Consider the following 23,240-nt stretch of genomic DNA (forward strand, 5'->3'; position numbering starts at 1 on the left):
TATTTTTTGACCAGAATCTCCAGCTGGTAGAAACAAAAATACCTTTGCTTCTCTCAAAGTTTCCAACTATAATCTTTCTACTTCAAATCAAATATGTTTATTAGATATCCACCTTAAAACACTAGTAGTGATGTAGACTAAAAGTAATTCAGATCCTCATATCCTTGTGTCCAAGTAATTTCACATTATCGTTGAATCTGCACAAACAGCTCATCATTAGCTTTTCTAATTTTACCAGCAGACAATTGTCGGAAATTAAGATTTAAAGAACTATTAAAGAGGAAACTTGGACTGCTCTCCACTTTCTATTGGTAGTTACTGCTGTTAAATCCAGGGGAAGGTGTGTCTCTGGGATAATGAAATCTATTAAAAGTAAAAAAAAAGTCTGTCTTTTCCTACAAGTGGGTGACAGATTCATCTCAAAGAAGGTTCCGTACTAGCTACTTTGCAAACCCCATATAGTTGCAATTGATGAATAGACATAAACTTTTAAGCAGAGTACAGTGCATAGGGATAGGCCAAGAGACTCCTCTCAGGTGACAATAAACAAGGTACAAACAGGCATTCCAGGTCCTTCCTTCTCGCCACTGTGGGTAAAGCTGTATCAGCATTTCCATTTGACCCCCCCCCTTTTTCGGGGGCTTTATAACTTAGCCATAAAAATTAGTTCCAAGCAAAAACTTGGCATGCAAAGTTTCACCCTTAGAGTGAACTTTTTTTTTTTTTTTTCTTCACAAATTGTCAAAGGGGGAAAAAACTCCAGCCCTTTGGCTATTTTTACTTTTTTTTAAGGCCCCAAAATAGAAAACAGAAATGTACTGGTCGTGCACTTTTTTTGGAACCCTTACAAAAACATTTATAGGCCATTATGAGGCATGAGTGTTCTTGGAGTACACTAGATTTTCTAGACAGATGATTTTATAAGACTAACATCATCAGTGCCTGTGAGGTGACTTTTCAAAACCATTCTCTCTTATATGGCTTTCTTTGCAGTCACGTGGAACAGATCTGCCTTATAAACAGGCGTGACGGTTCCGATGTACACAATAGCGAGGCGTTGTGGTCTATTAGCTCAATAATCCATGCTCTGAAGTATCCGTCAATATAAATTTAGCCAATAGACCGCAGAGACCGGGAAGAAGCTTCCACAGTCGGAGGAGCAGTTGCAGTGTGCTCTAACATTCTCTCGACATGTCGGAAACAATGGGGTCGGCTGGGAGTTTTCAAAATCCTTTGAAAGCAATGGGCCACGTTCCCACTCCATGTAACTCTAGGGGAAAATTAAATAACTTTAAATAGCAGTACTCAAAACTTAATTAACATGATTCAGGCGGAGTTGTGCAAGTTTGGTGATACAAACCGCCAGTGGTAATGGAATCACACTTGTGGCTAATGGTGACTCACCCCATTGTTCAGAAATACAGAGGAGGACCGGGAGAAGCTTGGGCTGTTTCGACACCATATGGGCTCTAACAGCTTGGTACAAGCAGCTGACAAGTTAAGGACAGTGACAGGGAATTAAAATATGAGGCTCGCTCAAACTTTGTGAGTTTGTCAGTTTGTCAGAAAACATAATGAAAGAGTTTGCATCATCATTAGTAGTAGTATTACTATTATTTGTACTCAGGTTGCTTGTGTTAAGTTTCATGGAGACCATAACCACTGAACTCAGCCCCCCCTTTGATTTTACACTTAATTTATATGTTACTAATAGCCAACTGCTGTCTAAAGCTTTTTTGATTCATGCTCTGTTTGCTTTCCTTCTGTGAGGTTTATGATCAAGGGACCTAATTTGCTGGCTTCATTATAAACTGCATTTTGGACAAAATATGAACTAATGGGGTTGAATTTAGGCTCTCGACTTTGCCTCAAAAGTCAAACCATGGCTTTCTAACAAAGAGGTATTTAGCGGTGTCATTGGAGCATTTAGCTTCCTGAAGTTCACATATGATTAGAAGTTAAATATCTAAAAATCCATTTATTTGCTTAATAACACTGCCAAATTGAACCCGTCTGTGGTTTCTGCATTATAAAGCCACTAAAGGACTCTTTTGAGGTACTGTGTATGTGATTACTAACTTAATAGATTTCCACCAGCACCACTCAAATCAAATCATCATTCCTCATGGATTGGGCACCTAGTACCGCAATGCCCTGCGTCAGGCACTGGGAGATGCACAGTTGTATTTTCCTCTATGATCATGCTGATCATGTTATAGTTTCCTTATTTGAGTCCAGGTCTGCCCTCCACCCCTGCTCCCCATTATTTGATGGAATTTGTTTATACTTCTGTCCCATGGTCCCCGGAATGGAGAATGTGGTAGGTTGAGCCCTTCCTACATGTGGCTAACAACAATGGAGTGCTTTAAGATGTGCCAGGTCCTATCCTATCCTAAGCATATTTCCTGAAAAAACCCAAAAAACTCTTAAAATCCTCCCAACAACCTTAGAGGCAGGAATATAACAATATCCACCACTTTACAGATGAAAAAGCAGGTGCACAGAGATATTAGGCCCCTGGCCAAGGCCACATACAAGTAAGAGATGTGGCTGAGATTCACACATGAGTACGTCAACAAAGCCTGGCCTTGACCCCACACTCTTCTGCCCCTCTTAATGTGCACAGCATGATTCTCTCATAGAGTGCCTTCTCTCAAGGAATTGATAATCTGGTTGAGCTGATGAGCTCTGCAGTGCACGTGACACACCTGGGTAATGAAAGACCAAATAGGATTAGGACCTAAAGGTACAGCACAGATAATAGATGCGGTAGGCATCCGAGACGGCAGCTATCGATGTATGCTAGCATGCTGGCCAGGGGAAGCCTTCATGGAGAAGGGATGACTGCTTTTGGGATCTGAGGATGTAAAGGATGTAGACAGGTAGTAAGGAGGTGAGAGTTATTTATTTGTGGGGAGGGAAAAGAAGGGGAAACAGAGTTCATCCTGCAAGGCAGGCAAACCTGGACCAGGAATAGTAAGAGAGGTTGTGTAGATATGTGCGGACCATGAAAGCCAGGGTGAGAAATATAAATAGAACTCAAAGAAAACACGATTATTTGGTTAAGCATATAGCTTAGAAAATCATCGTCTTTGAGTTTGTTCAACAACCTAGGAAGTGGTATGTGCAGACTGAAGTCAGCAAAGTCAGATCAGGAGGATACAAGTAGCAATTCATCTGTATTTAGCAGGAGCTGTTGCCTGAGTTTACCTGGCTGGCAGTCCTGGACACTGGTGACTACATCAACCACATCAAGCATGTCTTGAATTAAGAATTCAGACTATCGCCTGGCCAGTGTGGCTCAGTGGTTGAGCATCAACCTATAATTTAGGAGGTCACATTCAATTCCCAGTCAAAGCACATGCCCAGCTTTCAGGCTCAATCTCCAGTGAGGGGCATGCAGGAGGCAGCCAATCAATGACTCTCTCATCATTGATGTTTCTATCTCTCCCTCTCCCTTCTCTTTCTGAAATCAATAAAGACATATTTAAAAAAAAAAAAAAAAAAAAGAGTTCAGCCTATCATGCTAAGTCTAGTGATTCTTCCCCCATTGTCCCACAGAAAATATTTAGTCATTCTCAGCAGCTTTCCTAAAACCTTGTTCAAAAAGTATATGTGCTCCAAAAATCCCAAATTGACATCCAACTAATAATAAGATAGCACATCATAAAACAGTCATCAGGACTCAACTGGATGAGCCCCATACTCTTGAAAAAAAGATATCAATATTTTCACTTCTGCTGAGATGTTCATATTTGGCTGAGTTCTCTCTGCCAAATTGGGGCCCACAATACTGTAGATTCTCAAAAGGAACTCTTCTCCCAGGGGCTACGGCTGATCTAGGCCTAGGACAGGTACATTCTCTTGCTTGGGCCAGATAGGAGATTTTTAACATTTTAGGTGGAGGGTGTCTCACTGTATTTCTTTAGGATTTTAGAGAGCATTTTTTAAAAGCATCATATCAAAACTATTTTCACAAGTTAGAAAATTTTTCATGTACCTTAAAATGATAGAATTCAATATTAGAAGGTATGACCCTTCCACCAAGAGACCATTCCCACTCTTTCAACAAATGAGGACCTTTAAACCCAGGGAGGTGGATGATCTGCCAATATTGAAAGGAGGCATGACACCGAGGTCTTCTGACTCGCACTCCTGTGCTTGCACCAGCTCACTGTGCTCTTTCCTAATTTATCTTTGAGGCCATCCAGGTGATTAGGGCTAATTAGAAAGAGTGCTCATTGGATTGATAATCAGCAGAGAGGTACCAGCTTTGAGTCAAAAATCCTAGGCTACAGTCCAACCTGAAAGACCTACAGTAAATCATTTAATTTCTCTGATCCTCAATTTTGTTGTCTCTAAAATGTGTCTAATAATAATACCTAGTGCCCTGGCTATTAAGAACATCAGGAAAGACACTACATGGGAACTTATTTAGTGGATCATAAAGTGCTCTGCAAATCTAATTGTTAAAAAGGATGAAAACATAATTTTAAAATGTGATAATGTTTGTATTGACATATTTGATATCTGTATATTTCTCCCCTCTCACTCCCTTTACAACAAGAAATTGGTTTTAGAGAAGACTGCATTTCTGCCAGTTTTTTGTTTTAAGTTGAGGACTCTTGGAAGGTTACAAGGCACAAGACACGGCACATTCTAATCATTGCTGGTGAAATACATCAACATGCTAACAGTGGTTATTTCAGAGTTGTAAGAACGTGGGAAATCCTTTTTAAAATTTCCTTTTATTTTCTCAATTATTGATAATGAAAAGATATTAGTTTTATAATTAAGCAAAAAGCATTTAAAAATAAATCTTGTGGTATATTTGTAAAGGTCTCCATTTGATAGCAATAATAATTGCTCCCATTTATCTATTGCTTACTATGTGGCATATACGTTCTTTAAATTTTTTTATTAAATTAAAAGATCCTGCCTGTGTGGTAAGTATTATTGTTCCATTTATAGACAATAACCTGAAGCTCAGTGAGATTAAAACACTTTCCTAAGTTCGAACAGCAAAATCCACGAGTCTCTTTGCTTCCCACGCCCATGTTCTCTTGACTGCACTACAGGATTGAGATTGGGACTTATAGGTCTTTAACTTTCCTATTCCCCCTAAACACCATGGTTTTAGTAGATTGCTGAACCTGATTTGACATTGTGGACAGAGGCCTGTCTTCTCTTGGGTCAGAAGAACTAGGTTCCAGTCTTGACTCTACCAGTTAAGAGCTAGAAATTGACCTCACACAGAGCTCTTCACCTCTCTGGAACCTGTATTTTTTCATCACTAAGTGAAGGGCTTGGATTAAATAAATGGCTTTCAAACCCATTTTAGCTGCAGACCTAACCTAATTTTTCTTTTCAAATGAAGTATCAGTTTCTTGGCTCAGGTGTTAGGGACTCCTTGGCCTTAAAGATCTAGAAATGATAACTCAAGCTTCAGCCCACTCCCTGGGGAAGTACCATTCCCAGGACCTCATCCTGTGGATCCCACTGCACTGGGGAGGACCGTGCTTTGTTCTGCAATTCATGGCTTCAAGCATAAAATTTAACTCTTTACATTCATTTCCACTGAAAACAACAGCAGCAATAGTCAGGAGAGTCTGTGTGTATGGGCCCAATCACTTTAAGGTAGAACCCTCTATGAACTATTCCCTTCCCTGCTTCTTCCCAACCACAGCTGGTCACTTTCTCCTTTGAAACTCCCACTTCATCCCAAGTAGAGGGCAGAGAGAACATCTACAGTGTGTTTGCAGGTCTCTGTGTAAGTACCTGCTCACCAACTAGACTGTGAAAGGAGAGGAGGAGGTGTATTATTATTTATCTCTGTACAGCAGGGACTTGCTGAGCAGGTTGCAATTACTGCTGTGAGTGAGATTCCATGACTGTGTGTGACCACACGATAACAGAAGTGAGCTAAAAGGGACCGTATAGACAAGAAAGCAAGCAAACTGGTGTCCTGTGCTTGGAGGAAAACTGTAAGGAGATTTTGCTTTCTCTGTCCTACTCTGTACTTGTGATGTCTGCAGCATGCATAGCACATTTCATGGTGCTGGGGAGAAGTTCTCCTTGAAACCTTCATTTGTAAACTTTTTGTTATCAGCCCAGTTGGCCATTTTATTTAGATCATTTTGTGAAAGACCATGTTTGGATTAGTGTTGGGCATAAGTAAATGGCAGTTCTTGATCCGTTCTGAAACGCTGAAATGGCTCACGGAGGTATCAGTGCAGCTGTTGTCGGACGTGTAATGGCATTAGGCGCTGAGTTGGAGAGGAATCTGGTGCCAGGCATTTCTGGCAGCGGCTGTAGTTCTAGCGATGTTCCCAGGGAGGAAGCTAACATTAGCCACAGTGCTAGGGGCAAGGCCCGTCAGTGGGCATCTTGCTGGAGTAGAATCTTGGATTTCAGCACAAGGAAGGAGGAACGGGACTTTTACTCTTGACTCACAGTCATGAATAATTATTCTTGAAGTTCCATTTCAATAACTAGGAGTGAAGTCTTCATAAGCCAAAGTGATTTGTTCTGTCACCTGTGTGTTTTATGTAGCCCCCTCCATTTCCCTCCCACCCTCCTTTCCTTCTTTTTCCTTCTGGTCAAATGACGTAATCCTCCTCCCCCCAAAACCCAACTTATTATGGTACCCTACCCTCACTGGCTTCTGGGGGCACTAATGTCCCTTAGCTCCCCTATCCTAGAATTGTTTTGGTGGAAGGGGGAGGGAGGCATGGCCCCTTTATGTCCGTCCTTGTCCTAATTCTTTCTTTAATGAAATTGACAGATAAGGAGAATTGCTGTGATTATACCTCAGGGTAAGGTACCAAGCTCTCTCTAAGGACCAACAGAAAACCTTTACATTTTCCAATCACATACAGATTATCTTTCCTTTTCTATTCTCTTTGCACATAAATACATATTCAGAAAAAGAGGGTTCCTAACCCAGGACACAGAGCTGGAGAAGCATGGGTAGTTTTTCTGGATGGCCATTCCAATGAAACTTTATGATTAAGTAATAGACTAAAATTAGCTTCAAGTCAAGTGTTGATACATACAGAAATGTAAAGATGTGGATACATATGGAACAGCCTGTGATGCTTACCACTAAAGGTCAGAGCCTCTTCCAGTTATTCATATTGGTAAGCATTTTTAACAAAACTACATGCCACATATATGTTTGTGAAACTAATATATTCAAGTTCCTGACCATTAGATATACTTTCTGTTGAGCACGGGGCAAAACAAACTTCTCTGTGAAAGATGTGCCATTTCAGAGGATCAGAGATCCTGTTATACATTCATTCATTTCTTTTAGTCACAAACACTTCTTAAACACCTTCACGGTGGTTTTGGGGCCTGCATAAATAATATCACCCTTCCTTGCCTCATGCTTAGAACCATTTCAAAGATAGATGCATAGTCAGAGATATGAAGATAGAAATAGCAACTTCATTGCCAACAAGGCTAATTGGCAAAATGATCATTTAGACTAGCTAACATAACCACCACTCTATGCATTAACTTTGTTGTCCAATTTGCTCACCAGGGTTTCAGCACAGTGGAGAGAGAATGTAGATTCCAGAAGGCAGGTTGACTCCTTCCCGAGCAATCCATTATGGTCTGCTACATACACATATAAAGAGATTTATTATAAGAAATTGGCTCACACCATTATGGAGGTTGGGAAGTCCCAAGATCAGATCTACAGTCGGCAAACTGGTGACCCAGATGAGCTGATGAGCAGTTCCAGTATAAGAGCCCGCAAATCTGAGACCCTCCCAAAAGTCAATGTTCCAACATGAGTCTGAAGGCCAGCAAAGGACAATATCCTAGCTCAACAGTGAGGCAGAAGTAGTTCTCTTTTACTTAGCTTATTTTGTTCTATTTAGTTCTTCAATTGGCTGGACAAGGCCCACCCACATTAAGGAGGGCAATGTGTTTCACTCACTCTAAAGATTCAAATGTTAATCTCATTTAGAAACACTCTCACAGACTACCCATAATAATGTTTGACCAACCGTCTGGGCATCCCATGACTCAGTTAAGTTAATACATAAAATTGCCCATCACACTTGCCAGCTAGAAAAGTTCCCTCCTCTTCTTCCAAGGAGGCATAGAGGCGGTAAAGGAACGAGCAAGGAGCCAGACAGATGCCTGGAGTACTGTACTCATGGATATTTCTTGCCATGGGAACCTGAGGTATAGAGAAAGAAGAGTTCTCCCCAATAGCAGGTAGTATTAGACAATGGCAATACAAAAATGAATGTACAAGAGTCCCCGATATCAAAAACCACATGAGCTGAATAGAGGCCTTAAAATATTTATTTAAATACAATGTAGTAAAGCTAATGGAGATAAAGATAACACAAAAGGGCTGGGAATGGGCACAGCACTGAATAATTTGACTCTTGTGAAGGCTAGCATTTAGTGCAGGGTAACATTTGACCAGTAAGCACCACATTTCATCTTCCACATACCATGTTCCAACTGGATTTTACATATATCCATGAACATGTATGGGCCATGGGCAGTGTAAATCCCCCTACAAGAACACCAGGTGCAATGACCAGGGAGAGATTAAAGGAATTATCAAAATGGTGGCTTCCCAAAGGGACAGAGGTACCATACCAGTATATTTTCACATATAAGACAGTAATGGAAAATTCTCTGGTTGTCACCACCACTATACCCTCGTTATTACCCAGCTAGCTCTGCATTTCTCAGATGTTGGGATTTTTTTTAGCTTGGGAATGATCTGAAAGTTTTTGTCACTTTTCCTGCTGGACTGCTGCCAGAAGGGGACCAAGGGGAGTAACTGACAATGAAAAACCAACCAGTTGACCAAGCAAATTTGAGCCATTCTAGTCTCATGGGAAGAATCTAGGATTTGAGGATGGCAGTGTCTGGATTCAAATTCTGGCCCCACTATTTATTGCCTCTGTGACCTTGGACATGCCATTAAGCCTTTCTGAGAGTCTATACAATGAGAATGTTAATAAGAATAATGATACTTTATGAACTTACGCTGAGGATAAAATTAGATAATGTATGTCATAGTGATCTAAAAAATGGTGTTACCAAACATCAGTTATTATCTGCTGAGGCATTTGGTGGAGTTGCAAGTTAAAACCAATGGCTGAAACATTGCACAAATCTTAGGCATTTCTCTTTCTTCTGTTCTCCTATTTCCTCTCCAAATACAGAGTTCTGACCTTTCATTACATGCTCATACCCACCTCCTGAGAGAAACCCATGTGAAATGGTGACAAGGGCCATAAAGAGCTGTGTTTACATAAAGCTTCTCAGCCCAACATACTTTACAGGCTGATTCATAAGACGCTGTGGAACCAAGTGGACTCAATTTATTCAATGTGGGGCTGTGCTCAGCCAGGACAATTGTGCTCACAAAAGTGTATCCACTCCAAGCCAATTCTGGGTTTCTGTTCCCATTATGGGCTAAAAATAAGTCAAAGTGATATAAGAAAAAATTAAGAACAAGCAATATCTCACTTAGGTGAAAATAGATTTCCAGAAACCTTAAGTGCCTAGATTATTATAGACTACCCAGAAAAAAGCATCCCTTTTAGGCCTATCTTCATCTTCCTCAACAAAATTAAAATCATATCAAATGAATTTGGAAGGAAAGCTCCACTTTTAAACTCTGAAGAGTTTAAAAAGCAACATTAGGAAGAAATTAAACACCTGACCACCTGGGTTCAAATCCTGGTTCTGCCACCTGCTAGTTGTAGAATTTGGGGATGTTAAATGGCCTCTCTCTGTTTTCTCATCTGGAAAATGAAGAAAATGATGTAAGGTACTTATAAAATTATTGTGAGTTCTAAATTAGATAACACATGCAAAGTACTTAGAACAGTGTTTGGTCCACAGTGAGTACTGAAAAATAATAATTATTATGGTTGTTGCTATGGGACACTGAATTGTGTCCCCTCTAAATTCACATGTTAAAGTCCTTACTCCCAGTGTGGCTGTATTTGGAGATAGGGTTTTTAGGAGGTACTTAGGGTTAGATAAGGTCATAAGGGTGGTGTCCTAATTCAATAGAATTTATGGCCTTATAAGAAGAGGAAGAGAGAGAGCTCTCCCCACATTCATGCACCGAGAAAATGCCATATGAGCATGTAGCCAAAAGGTGGCCATCTCTAAATCAGGAAGAGACCTCTCATAAGAACCTGACCATCCTGGCAGTCTGATGTTGGATCCAGCCTCCAGAACTGTGAGAAAGTAAACGTCTGTTGTTTTAGTGACCTAGTCTGTGGTATTTTGCTATGGCAGCTCAAGCTGACTACTACACTTATACACTAGAGATTGCAAACTCAAATGACAATAGATTGACACAAGTAATATTATTAAATGAAACAACTTGTTCTTAGAAATGCAATCGTATAAGCTTAATGAAAAAAGCTCAATGATAAACTGATACTGGGTATATATGACAGATACCTGTGAGTGATAGAGCCTGGTGAACTGTAGAGCGACAGCTAAGTCAAAAGGTTTTGGCCAGCACTTGAGTTGAGTCAATTGATTATCGGTGTGTGAGAAACTGGCCTAGCATTCCAAGACTGTCTGACATTTTAAAGAAAAGATAAACTGTGGAGGGTTTTGTTGTTTTTGTTGGGGTTATTAGATTTCTAAATTTTTAAATGTTGACCAAAATACTGTGAGGGCATAAAAGTAAGACATGGCCCATAGACCACTGAGCTGCTCCATCAAAAATGAGTAGAGACCAGTGCTAGAAAAGACTGGTTGGGGGAGGGAGTAACCAGTGACAGGGAGACTAGTTGGGATAAAGAAATGCCAAGATGGGAGATGGGAAGAGACTAAAATTTCTAGTCAGACCTAAATTAAAGTTCCATTTTAACTCTGTAATCTTTAGCTAATATTTGAATCTTTCTGAGACTGAGTTTTCAACAGAAAAATAAGGATGAAAATAATACTTGTGTTATATGGTTCTTGAAGGAATGACTGGAAAATGTATATAGAGTGTCCTGTGAGCACTTGAACCTATTTGTTCCTCCTCTTAATTGATGAATAAGAATCTGGACAAGGAAACAGTGGTGAAATGATGCTATGAAAGCATTATAGGCATAGAATGACTAGCGTTTGATTGGATGAAGAAAACTTCAAAGTTGATGACCCTTGGGAGAGAAAAGGGATAATGAAGCTGTTAACTGTGGTTCACAGGAGGAGAGAGATTAATTACTTGTGTTTTAGATAAATTGAACTTGAGGAGTCTCTGGAACATTTGGTTGAACTGTCCTACTGACATCCAAATGAGTATATGAGGAGAGCAGTTAGGGATAGAGATAGAGTTTCGAGTGCTATCACAGTATAGAGAATAGTTGAATCCACAGGAGTAGTTAAAATTTTTCAAAGAGATGACATACATTAGACAAGGACCAGGCCCAGGATGGCCAAGAATGGTACAAGAAAAGAATAAGTGATGGAAGAAAAGCCAGCCTGGGAGAGTGAGGAGGAAGATCCAGAAGGGGATACATAATACAATGAGCAAGTACTATCATGAGCAAAAGGAAGGAACATTTTAAAGAGGAGGTTGTTATAGAAATATTAAACAGAATGTGAATGAAGAAGAAACCTTGGTGTGTGTAATCTGAAGTTTACCAATGACCTTCAGGAGAGCGGTTCAATGAGAAAAACTCAGGTAGTCTGACTTACAAACATCAGCACTGGTGACACCCCATCCACCCTTTTATCTGCACCTTTGTAACTCTCAGTGATGACTCCAATCCATCAAGAAAACATTAAATTATGTTAAGAACAAAGAAGGCATATTTGCATTTAGGACGAGGTATTTCTAGAAAGTATGCTATAAATTAAACCTGATTTTCTGGTAGAGAGAGTGATATAGAGAAGGATTATGCTCCGGACACAGGCCCTTGTGCCCATCGTTTTACAAGCATGAACACAAACTCCATATTGAATTAATTAATTATAAATGATAACCATGTGTAATATAAAGCCTCTTCAAGTATTCATAATTAAACAGGGTAATACAAAAACCAATCTCGTAAATTATATTTAATAAACAAAGTTATTATTTTATTTCCTGACATTCTTATTGGCAAGTGATGGGAATTTTGGCATCGTAGAAGCAGAAGGAATCCTTTGAAAAAGTTTTCATAGACATCTCTGAGAAGTCTTCGGAGACTACTGGGACTGCTTGATCCCTTTATGAAGAGTCGATGGACTATGCTTTGCTTTCTTCTTTTTCTTGTAATAGTTTCCATACTAAGTGTTGAAGGGCAAGATGTTGACTTTTCAGCTACCATCAAGAATAAAGCCTTTCTGCTTTCCTGAACTGCCATCTCACTAGGATTAGCACCCTTCACTTACAGCCTGAGGTTATTCAAGGAAAATGGACTTGGAACCACATATAAAAAACATTTTAAAATGTTGATTTTCTCACCTTGCTACTCACACAATGTCAATAGAGGCTCAAAGCTTTTATTTATATGGTAGAAAACTCTATCAAGATTAAGTCTGATCCAGATCTGTGGCAAATTTTAGTGAGTCTTAACAATTAGCAGCCGTTTGACGCTTTCAGTGGAAACTTTAGAGAAGTTGTGTCCTATGTGATTATATAAAAAAAATGAGAGTCATGTTTTAATAAGTACTGAGAATTTCTCATTAATAATAGCAAATATTTGTGTTTTACTTTGACATTTATAAAACACTTCTTATATATTAACTCATTATAATCTTAAAGTGTTCTTTTATACATAATAGTAGGACTATTATTTTTATTTTTAGTTGTTACACCTGAAGATTGAGGTAAATGTCCTTCCCTAGTAATAGACACAGTTAATAAGAAGCAGAATGAAGGACTGGAACCCAGACCCTGTAACCCCTAAGCCAACGCTCTTCCCAAGAAGCTGTCCTTTCTGATGAGCAGTCCCCATTTCTCTTGGGATACTGTGCACTTATTGAGATGTTGGTGTTACTGCTCAAAATATTTTTTGAAAACTTGTTTTTAGATATGTTTTCTTAGTCACACTAGAGACTGGGTCTCAACATTATCCACCTTCTCTCCCTACTTGGCGCTCCATCGTCTTCACTGTCCTCCTCTCTCTGCTAAGAGCTGATTATATGGCTATAGCAAGCTAGCTCCATTATTAGGAACTGCTGCCCATCAAGTGGCCAGAAGTCAAGCATTACTTATCCTTTCCATATGAAAACAAGGTAATGCCCTACAAATATTTCTATTAAAATTATTATAATTTCATTTTCACATTTGGCTTTTATAAAAGTATGCTTTATTTCTTTAAAAATTTTACTTAAGTGAAATCTCTCATTCCTTCATAATAATACCAATAAAAAATCTGGAGGCCAACCTAAAACTGCATCTAGATTATGAAGAGATGTCACCATTTATATTGATAATACACAGAAATAGAAGGAGAAGAATGTTTATGACAAACTTGAGTGAATCACCAAGTGAGACAGTATAATTTCCTTCTGGATATCTTCATAAACAATACATTATCTTTTCTAAAGGGAAGTGATGCCACTAGACTTCTTCCGTCTTTACAAAGTAGTTCATGTTTTTGAGTAATCATTTTCCTGTTGACATGATGAATGTGCCCTCTTTAGCAATCCACATTCTCCTTGGCCAAGGTTATGCATGTTCAAAATGACTGACCCAAGAGGTGTATGTTAAGATAGTCATTAGAGATTAAAAGAGATTTTTAAAAATAATAATCTTTAAGGGTCTGTATTTAGGTCCTTCCAAAGAAGTAAGAAAGAATGAGGGTGTTTGTCTGTGTCACTGTATATAGAGAAGAAACCATCTTCTAGAAGGTGCTAAAGGCACCTCCTTTCTAAGGTGTGTGTGTGTGTGTGTGTGTGTGTGTGTATTGAAAGGAAAAAAGTAGGTCTACTAGGACATATTTTTGGAAGGTGTAAGAGAGGCTGGACAATATTCAAGAGGGAAAATGATGTTGTTGTTGGTGGTGCTGGTGGTAGTGATAGCAACAGTGAAAGGATGAGTCCATAAGGTGATAAAAAATCTGAGATTCTCCTGGCCCTAACATAACATGATCTTTGAGCTCAGAAGAGCCTGTTCAAGTGGAAAAGGGGAAGCTTTTCCCTGATGGGCTTTGTGCAGAGGCTGAGGCAGTGGCTGCACCGGTGTTTTGGTACTTAAGTCAGGTAGACTAGCTGCCACCCCTCTGTTGACCTCCTCTCATGGTCACAGTAGCATATGTTGCCTATGAGTTAGAGGCTGAGGCTCCAACCTTGATACTTGGGAGAGCTTTAGACATCCAAGCAAATATGATACAATTCTTCCTGGAGGTAAAGGGATGAAAGTGTTAATCTCTGAATACCTTGTCTTTTTTTCTATTGCTTGCACATTTATCTATGACACTTATCTTCCCAGAAATAATTTTTTTAACCACCTCATAAGGATTCCTAAATGTGTTGGTTCTATGACTCCCTGAAGGCTCCAGCTATACTCTAGGGTCCTTAAGAAATTTTTACTTTGTCTTACAGATTCCATTACTTCTGAAATCTTTTGGGATTATTTCTAGCTCCTCTTTTACTATAGGTTCAAAATCCCTTATCTAAACTCTTGGGTTCAAATGTATTTCAGAGTTCAGATCTCAGATTTTAGAATAGCAATAATGTAAATTACCTAATATCCCTAGTACCCCCAGTAAAAGAAGTAATTAATATTTTCTTAGTGAATATATGAACATTCATACTAAGGGGACAAATAAGGAGCCTTATGTCACATTGAATCAGTTCTCTGTGACATGGAATTTCTACCAAATTTATGAAAAAAATATTTCCATTTTCAGAGCTTTTAGGACTTCAGATGTAGACAAAGAATTGTCTATAGATACTGTACTACTCTTGTTCAATGTCATGAAGGCCAGGAGAGACTGACAAGTATAACTGAAAGTCCCAAATGGAGGAAAATGTCATTTCCCTTTGTAGCACACTGAGTAATAGCCCCCAAAGGTAACAGGTCCTCCTTCCTGGTCCCTGTGAATATTATTGAATCTGGCAAAAGATTTGATGAAATTTAGAGCCTTGAAATGGAGAAATTATCTTGGGTTATCCAGGTGGGCCCTAAATGCAATCACATGTATCTTTGAAAATGAAGGCAGAGGGAGGTCTAACACAGAAGAGGAGAAGGCAATGTGGAGGCAGAACACAGAGAGATTTAAAGGTGCTGGTCTTGGACATTGGAGTGATGCAGCCACAAGCCAAGGAATGCCAGCAGCCACCAGAAGCTGGATGAGGCAAGGACAAATTCTCCACTAGAGTCTTTGGAGAGAGAACAGTTCTGCCAACACCTTAATTTCAGTCCATTGAGACCGATTTTGGACTTCTGGCCTCCAGTTCTGTGAAAGAATGAATTACTGTTGTTTTAAGTCACCAATGTGTGGTCATTGTTACAGCTGCCATCCAAATGAGGGATGTCTTCACACCTTCTTTCAAGTCCTCCAAAGTCAGTCACTCTTTTTGGATCAGCTGTCTTTTCTCCCCAGTGCTTCCTTTGGTGTTATTTAACTTCTCTACATCTCAGTTTCTTCATTGGTAAAATAAGGATTATAATACTACCCTCACAGGGTCGCTGTAAGAATTAGCTTTAAAAACCGTATATAAAATCCTTAGCATACCACCAGCATAAAGTTAGCGCTTAATAAATGCTAGTTTGTTTTTGACATTACTATTCTCTGTGAATCTCTTTATAACTTTCTGGGATATATGAATTTTCACTTATGTTTGAGTCCATTTATTTTGGAGAGAGAATCAATCAATCAAATCTCAATTTCCCCTCATCTAAAAGATTTTGCCAGCCCATTTATATTCACCAATGTCACAATGATGATGCATTTGATGCCTAAGAGTATGAGATGTCTAAAGACATACCAATCAGTCCTGAGAGGCTTAGTTTCTATTTTTATCCCAAACATTTTACTTTCCCAAAGGCTGGAGTCTTTGAACCTGGTGTCCTCAATCAAACCAGGCTAATTTGCCTGACAAATGCTTAGAAATGTGCCCATTTGCAGATGGGTAGGCCTACTGTTACTGAGTAAAACTTTTTTCCAAAAGTGGGGAATCACATAAAAGTGCACACAAAAAAATAATAAGATGCTAGTCCACTTCGAAAAGAGACAGTGAGTAACTGTAAAATTGCCCAAGCTCATAAAAAGAAGAATAAATAGGACAAATTCATGAGAAAGCACCCACCAGGAGATAAGAAGTATGGAGACAGGAGCTAATGGATGATAAATAAGGGCAATAATGAATGTTGTTCAGGTGTCTATTATGGGTAGGCATGCTGCTAGGCACAGTCGCACACTGATAGGTATTTGTTCTTCTTAGTTGCAGTCAGGCCAAATATTTTTGATAGTTTAGAGTGTTCTGCTATAGCCATCCTCATTTAAACTGGACAGGTTTTATTTCTTACAGATACATAGCCTTATCCCTTATAGGGTAGCTATTTTTTTTAGCATAACATACCTTTAAAATATATTATTCTTTTAAACAATGTAATTTGGTTGCCTCTGACAAATGTCTTAAAGTTTCCAGGCAACTGAGAAGTGTCCACAGCCCCATTGAAAGGCCAATCTAAAGCTAAGGTCGCAAAATGTGAGAGGTGCTATGGCTTCAGTAATTATCTAGTACTGCACTCTCATTTTACAAACGAGGAAACCGAGGCACATAATTCCATGAACCCACTTGCGGTCTCATAGTTGTTAATGAGTGAAACAAGATCCAAAGTCATTATCTTCCCATTGAGATCTCTTTCTGTCCCACAATAAGTCACTATTAGTTAATTCATAGTTAAAACCCTTCTCAACTTTGTTTCGTCCTGTTTAAGGCTGCAACACCAGGAAGGGGAACAGAGTCCATAACTAGCCTACGAATTTGGAGGGTCAAATTTCGAGCTCAGCTCGAATTCTGATGAAGATTATTTACCCTCCATTTAAGGTCGCTCCATCTGGAAAATGGTTCTCATTGACCTCTTTCTTTTTTTTCTTTCACAGCACTTATCACAAATGCCATTATCTAATGTCTGATTGCCACTCTAGGGTGTGGTGGTTAAGGCACAGACAGGCTCTGGAGCTACACTCCCTGGCTAAGAGTCTGAGCTGCACAAATTACAACTGTGTGAGCAGATTACTTAACCTCTCTGTGCCTCAGTTTTCTCATCTGTAAAATAAGACTAATGATAGAAGCTATCTCAGATGTAGGATAAATGAGTTGATATATGTAGAATAATTAGAATAATACCTGACACATATATTAAGCGTTATCTGCATACTTCTATGATTTTCTCATCTGTCTCCTTCACCACTCGATCCCAAGTGCCTGCTTTTTAGTTGGATACTTGCTTTTCTTTCCAATTTTATCTCTTGCCCTCATTAAACTATTTGCTTCTTTCTTTACACTAAGTTTCCTTAACTTTGTGCAGAACTTCCTACCTGGAATACCCTTTCCTTTACAGTTTCCAAACAACCATATGATACAAAAAGAGACCAAAAATGAACAAGGGGCTGAGAATGGGAAAGAGTCAAAATTTTGATTTTCTTTAGAAAACCAGGAGACTGAATGTAAAAGGTAGTGAATGGTCTGTGCAATGTAAACAGTAAGAGGCCCATTCATTAGTTTTCATGATCCTCTGAAGGTAGATACTTAGTTCACTCAAGCATAGCAGTGGTTGTCCTGGGCTTAGTAATAACAGCATGAAGCAAGTGCCACCACACCCACTAACTACTCATTCCAGAGCACCCAGAGAGGCTCTACGGGGTCCTGGGGACATGTTCCTAGGAACATCTTAGGAGTATTGAAAGCTTTTCCCCTTTGTGTTCCCACTGTACCGCATCTGTATTTTTCTCCCATTGCATGCTGTGTAGATTGATGTTTAAGGTTTTAGGCGTGTTGTGTTGCTTTTTTTTTTTCTCCTCTGACACATTTTTGAGCTTTGTGGGGGCAGGGATCATGTGTCAGACATCCTTATATGCTGGCCTGTGGACAAAGTTGACATCAGGTGTGCCTGGCACATGGTCTTAAAACTCTTATTCCTTGATTCCTTGGACAGCAAAACCTTCCAGCTCTCTTCTAAATTCTCTAATCCTTTTTATTTTTCTTGGCTCTTCTTATTTTTTGCTCAGTCCTCTGGTGGTTTCTAGTTTCATCTTTCTTTCTCCTCTTAATATTTTTCATGCTCACCTGGGTGCTCTCACCTGATCCCATGGCTTCAACCATTCCCTACACATGCATGTTTCCACAGCCTATCTGTGTCTCATCCTTCAACCCAACTACTGGCCAGACATCTTTACTTGGGTGGTTCATGTGTACATTACAGTAAGTCTACCTCTCAAACAGAGCGCATCCCACCTTGCCATCTAGAAGTGCTCTACCAAATCTCATTTTGGATAATGCCCCAGCTGGAAAACTTTAACTTCATTTTCCTCTCTTGCCTCATCTAAAGGGCCTTTAAGTGCCAAAAATGTAGAATTTATATATCACCTTTTTGATCCCTCCCCCAAACCTCCATTGTCATTGTTTTGGTTTCCATCTTCATCTTCTCTAGTTGATCTACAACAGTAGCTTCCTAACTCCGTCATCAAGGACATTTTAGAAGAGTATGGGCCACATGTTTCTCAGACTGTCCTCACTTTCAGTTTCCTTATGTTTAGAGTCAAGTCATACATTTTTGGCAGGAATAGCACATAAGTGATGTAACCTCTCTTCTCAGTGCATCACATTAGAAGGTACATAATGTCTCTTTGAAATTAATAAGTAATTTGTGGAAAGATATTTTGAGACCATCTAAATATCCTATTTCCTCATCAAATTTTCACCAAAGTAGTTTTATTAGACATTGATGATTCTTCCCTGAATCAATTATTAATATAGTGGTTGCCAAATGGTCATTTTTCTAATTCTATTATTCCCTCTACATTTTTTTGGTTAACATTCTACTTTAATTCAATAATATATTTGCTAACAGTACAGACTCAGGTATTCTAATTTTATTCAGTGAGATCTAATCCCTTAGTGTCGTTATTTATTTTGATGTTAAATTATCCTAGATTTGGCAAGTGGGAGCCTTTTCAAGCTAGCTCCTGTGCCTTTTTGATATATCCTTATAATTTCTTGAGCTTGTCTTTATTTTTAGTATAAGGAGATGTTTTATCATCTTCATTTTGAGAAATATTTTGACTGGCTATAAAATTATAGGTTGGTAGTTGCTTTCTTTCAGTGTTTTAAAAGATGTCTTTCCGTTGTTCTCTGACAGTTATTCTGTTGTTGTTGTTTCATCAGCCTCAAGACTTATTATTGATCCTTTGAAGTCAACATGTGATTTTTCTTTTCCCCTTCTGACTACTTTCAAGATTTACTCTTTGCTTTAATTTTACCATGTTTTACTATGTTGTGTCTAGATGTAGCTCTTTTTATATTTATACTGCTTGGATTTTTAAAGCTTAATCAATCTGTGATTTGATGGCTTTCAATTTTCTAAATTCTCAAGTAGTATTTCTTCAAATATTGTTTTTGTCTCATGTTAACTTTCCTTTCTTTATGGGATTCCATTTATACATGTTGGACATTTTTATATCTCTCTTACTCTTCTTCCTAACTTCTATATTTTTTCTTTCTGTATTTCAAGCAAGATATTGTAAACTTAACTGTATTCCTGTTTACAAACTATGTTTTCTACTGTCTAATCTGCTATTAAGCACATCTTTTGAATTCTTAATTTCAGTTATTGTATTTTTCAGTTCTATAAATGTAATTCTACTTTTTGTATAGAATACAAATTGCCAAAATCTATATTTTCCTCTGATTTCTGAACAGTTATTTTAATGTCCCTGTCTAATAATTCTAATACCTGAATAATCTATAGGTGTGTTTCTTCTTGGCTTTTGATTAGTTTCTTTCTTTCTTTCTTTCTTTCTTTCTTTCTTTCTTTCTTTCTTTCTTTCTTTCTTTCTTTCTTTCTTTCTTTCTTTCTTTCTTTCTTCTTTCACATGCCTCATACTTTTTGTTCAGATGCTGCACATTGTATATTAATTGCTTTGAAGTTATAAAGAGTCTGGATGGTGTTATCTTCTTTCTAAGAAGGTTAAGATTTGACAGCAGAGAATATATGCAGATCACCTTAATTCTATTGAAGATTGATTTTAGAGTTGTTCTATTTCATTTTGCCTTTACTCCTTGGAAATAAACTTTCCAATGTCTCATCTGAGAGCCTGGAATGTTTACCAGGGCCATTCCACATTGGTAGGCCTTGAATACCTTTCCCTATCTCCCTAGAGCCACAAGGCTTCTAAAAATCTCTGCTTAGCCCTTTGGCCTTCTAGCTGCTGGTGCCTGATAGCATTTTAAAATCATACTCTGTGTGCACCTTAGAAATTGGCCAAAGCCTCCAGTGGAGTTTTAGTAGAGATTTTTAAGCTAACTTGTAATTTTCTTCTCTTAAGATTTTATCACTCAAGTTCCAGCTGCTTCAGTTGTCCTAAACCCTAAGATCTGTCTTTTCAGACCATTGGAAATGCTACTTTCTGCTAAGATTCTATTCTTTCATACTAAAATTTTGCAAATGTCCGTGGGGAAAAAGCTAAGCAAATGTGGATCTCACTGAGCACTTTCCTTCTTTCAAGGGATCAGAGTCTCAAGTTCTGTTTGTGTGTATTGCTCTTAAGTGTTTTAATTATTTTGTGTTTCTTGTACAGATTTTATAGTAGGTTTTAATGGGAAGAAATTCAGTCCAAATCAAGATTACTAAAGGCAAAATTTTTCTTTTTAGTAATTATATTAAAGATTTCAGAAATATTTTTCAAGTTTTCCTTTTTATAGCATTGTGGTAAGATAATGTACAATTTACAGCATATATTAGTTTGGACAAAATTAAATTGCCATTTTTATAGGTCAAACACAGTGGAATATTAGTACTTTTAAAAAAATCTTCAATCTATATTGTTGTTTTGTCATTTATTGGTGATTTAGAAACTAGACTATGAAGATTAAAAAAATATATATATATGCTTAGAAAATAATATGCCTTTTGTAATTGTCAGAGGTACTCTTTAGTTTCTTTTTCTCTTTAAAACTCTTGCTTGGCTTTGGTAATGCCCTTGAATTAGCCAGAAGGCAAGGCTATCTGCTGTGTACAATGATGCACTGTTTCCTACTTTGTAAAAGGACCCACCGATAGTAGATATTCTATCTTCTCCTCAGGGCTTACTGTGAGGAGCAGAACTGACCTTGCTATCATCACCTACCACCCAGCCCTCTCTTTTCTGGTCTAGGTAAAAGTCCTGTGGAAGTGAAGGAGAGAGGCAGTCAAAATTCTGACTTTCCAGTGACATTTTAGACCCTGAGGCAAAAGGAAAAATAAGCCAGATAGATCCTATCTTTAGTGAAAATTTTGATATTTGGTTCATCATAGATTTTTTTTGTCTTAATTTTTATTTTAAAAAAATTTACATTAAAATACTATTTATCTTGATTATTGAGTTTTGGGGTGCTTCCTTAAGTTTTGTGCCTGAGGTGACCGTCACAACTTCATTCTGGTTCGTTCCCAGATGCTCAGCATTGTAGGAAGTGAAGCTCCTGCTAAGAAGCTTTGATTCTCCTCTGTGTAGAGTAGGGCTGGTGTTCTTGATTCCTGGCCACCGTATAAACCCACAGAATCAGGTTGAACCAGAGAGAGACCAGGGAACTTCCCACGCACCAATCACTGAGTAGTTAGATTAGATTTCTTATTCTTGACAACAGAAAACTTAGGCCTCATAAAAAGGAAAAGGCAGAGTCATCACCAGACTGGACTTCACCCCTTCGCCTGGAGTGGAGAAGAGCAGGGAAAAAGGAAACTGTGGCTCTCTCCCTGCTGTAGGTTTCTGTGCTCCATCTGCTTTAGGAGGGGGGAGAGAGAAGAGATTTATATTGACAATGAGTTTGAAGTCTCAACTAGGTTGAGCTTTTAATAACCAACAGTGACCAAAGAGTCAGGACCTTTGTCCAAGTTGTCATTAAAGAATGTTAAGGGGAAATTTGGCAATCAAAGGTGGAAAGAAGTTCTTGGAAATGGTAAAACCACTTCATGCTTATTCTCTTTCATTTGATACCTCAGAATAACTGGTGGCATATACAGATAATAAGTGAAGTTTGTTAAGGATGATAGTCATGTCTTTCACATCATTGCTTAATTTTTATCTACCTGATCTATTAGATTCTAAAAGAAGAGCGTGCACTCTTCTGGGGAAGTTTTTTGTTTTTTTGTTTGTTTGAGATGAGCATGAAGGAGGGCAAGAACTTCTAGAGATGAGTTTTCTGAGTTTAACCCATCCTTGTATTTTTCCCCCCACAAGTTTTATTTCATAACAATTTGGCCCTGGCACAACCTACAGGGCAGAGGAGGCCATGCTTAAAGGGTCAGCCAGTTCACCTGTACTTAGTGACATTGGCTCCCCGCCCTTGCCTGATTTTGCTCCAGTGTTCCACCATGGCTCTAGGTTTCTGACTTTCTGACCTATAGTAGCCACAGTGTAGCAAAGATCCATATAGAAAAGGGAAAAGTACACAACTAAAAATCTCTTACCTGTCTAGTCTGACTTCTGGGTCCATGGGATTCTGCTCAAGCTACTATTCCCCACCCCTCTGCATAGGCTTATCTGTTTCTCATCGGTAGAAATTAAAGCTTACACTTCTTTGTCCCCATCAGAGACAAATTTCTGCAGTAAAATAATTGTAAATGGCTTAGATATATAGGGTTAATAAATAAAACATATACAACTTTAAGGTCTTTTATACAAACTTCAGAATTTTTCCCCCCTAGGTTTCTGCTCAATATTAATTTTTACCTTAGGGAAAAAAAGAACCTTATGTAAAAATCCTTTATTCTCCCTTCCCCCATTTATATTAAATAACACAAAATTATTTTAATAATGTGATATGGAATCTAGAGACAAAATACTTTGGTCTATGAAAGGGAACCAATTTGTTTCATAAATCACATTCTTCTGCTCCTTCCAGCAATTTCCCTTTTCCCTGGGAGGGGGGATGTTATTGTGTTCTCTCTGTGGCTCTTTGTGTAATTTTAATTTATCATTAAGTAACACTTTGCTTTTTAACATAAAGAATTCAGTGTGCTTGATGGAGCAATGCTTCATAGAAAGTTAGTTCACAGCAACAACTGTTTGGAGCAGAGGAGTTTATTAATTTATCAGAACCTTATG

The sequence above is a fragment of the Miniopterus natalensis genome, chromosome 9 (assembly GCF_054644295.1).
Source record: "Miniopterus natalensis isolate mMinNat1 chromosome 9, mMinNat1.hap1, whole genome shotgun sequence".
Classification (NCBI taxonomy): domain Eukaryota; kingdom Metazoa; phylum Chordata; class Mammalia; order Chiroptera; family Miniopteridae; genus Miniopterus; species Miniopterus natalensis.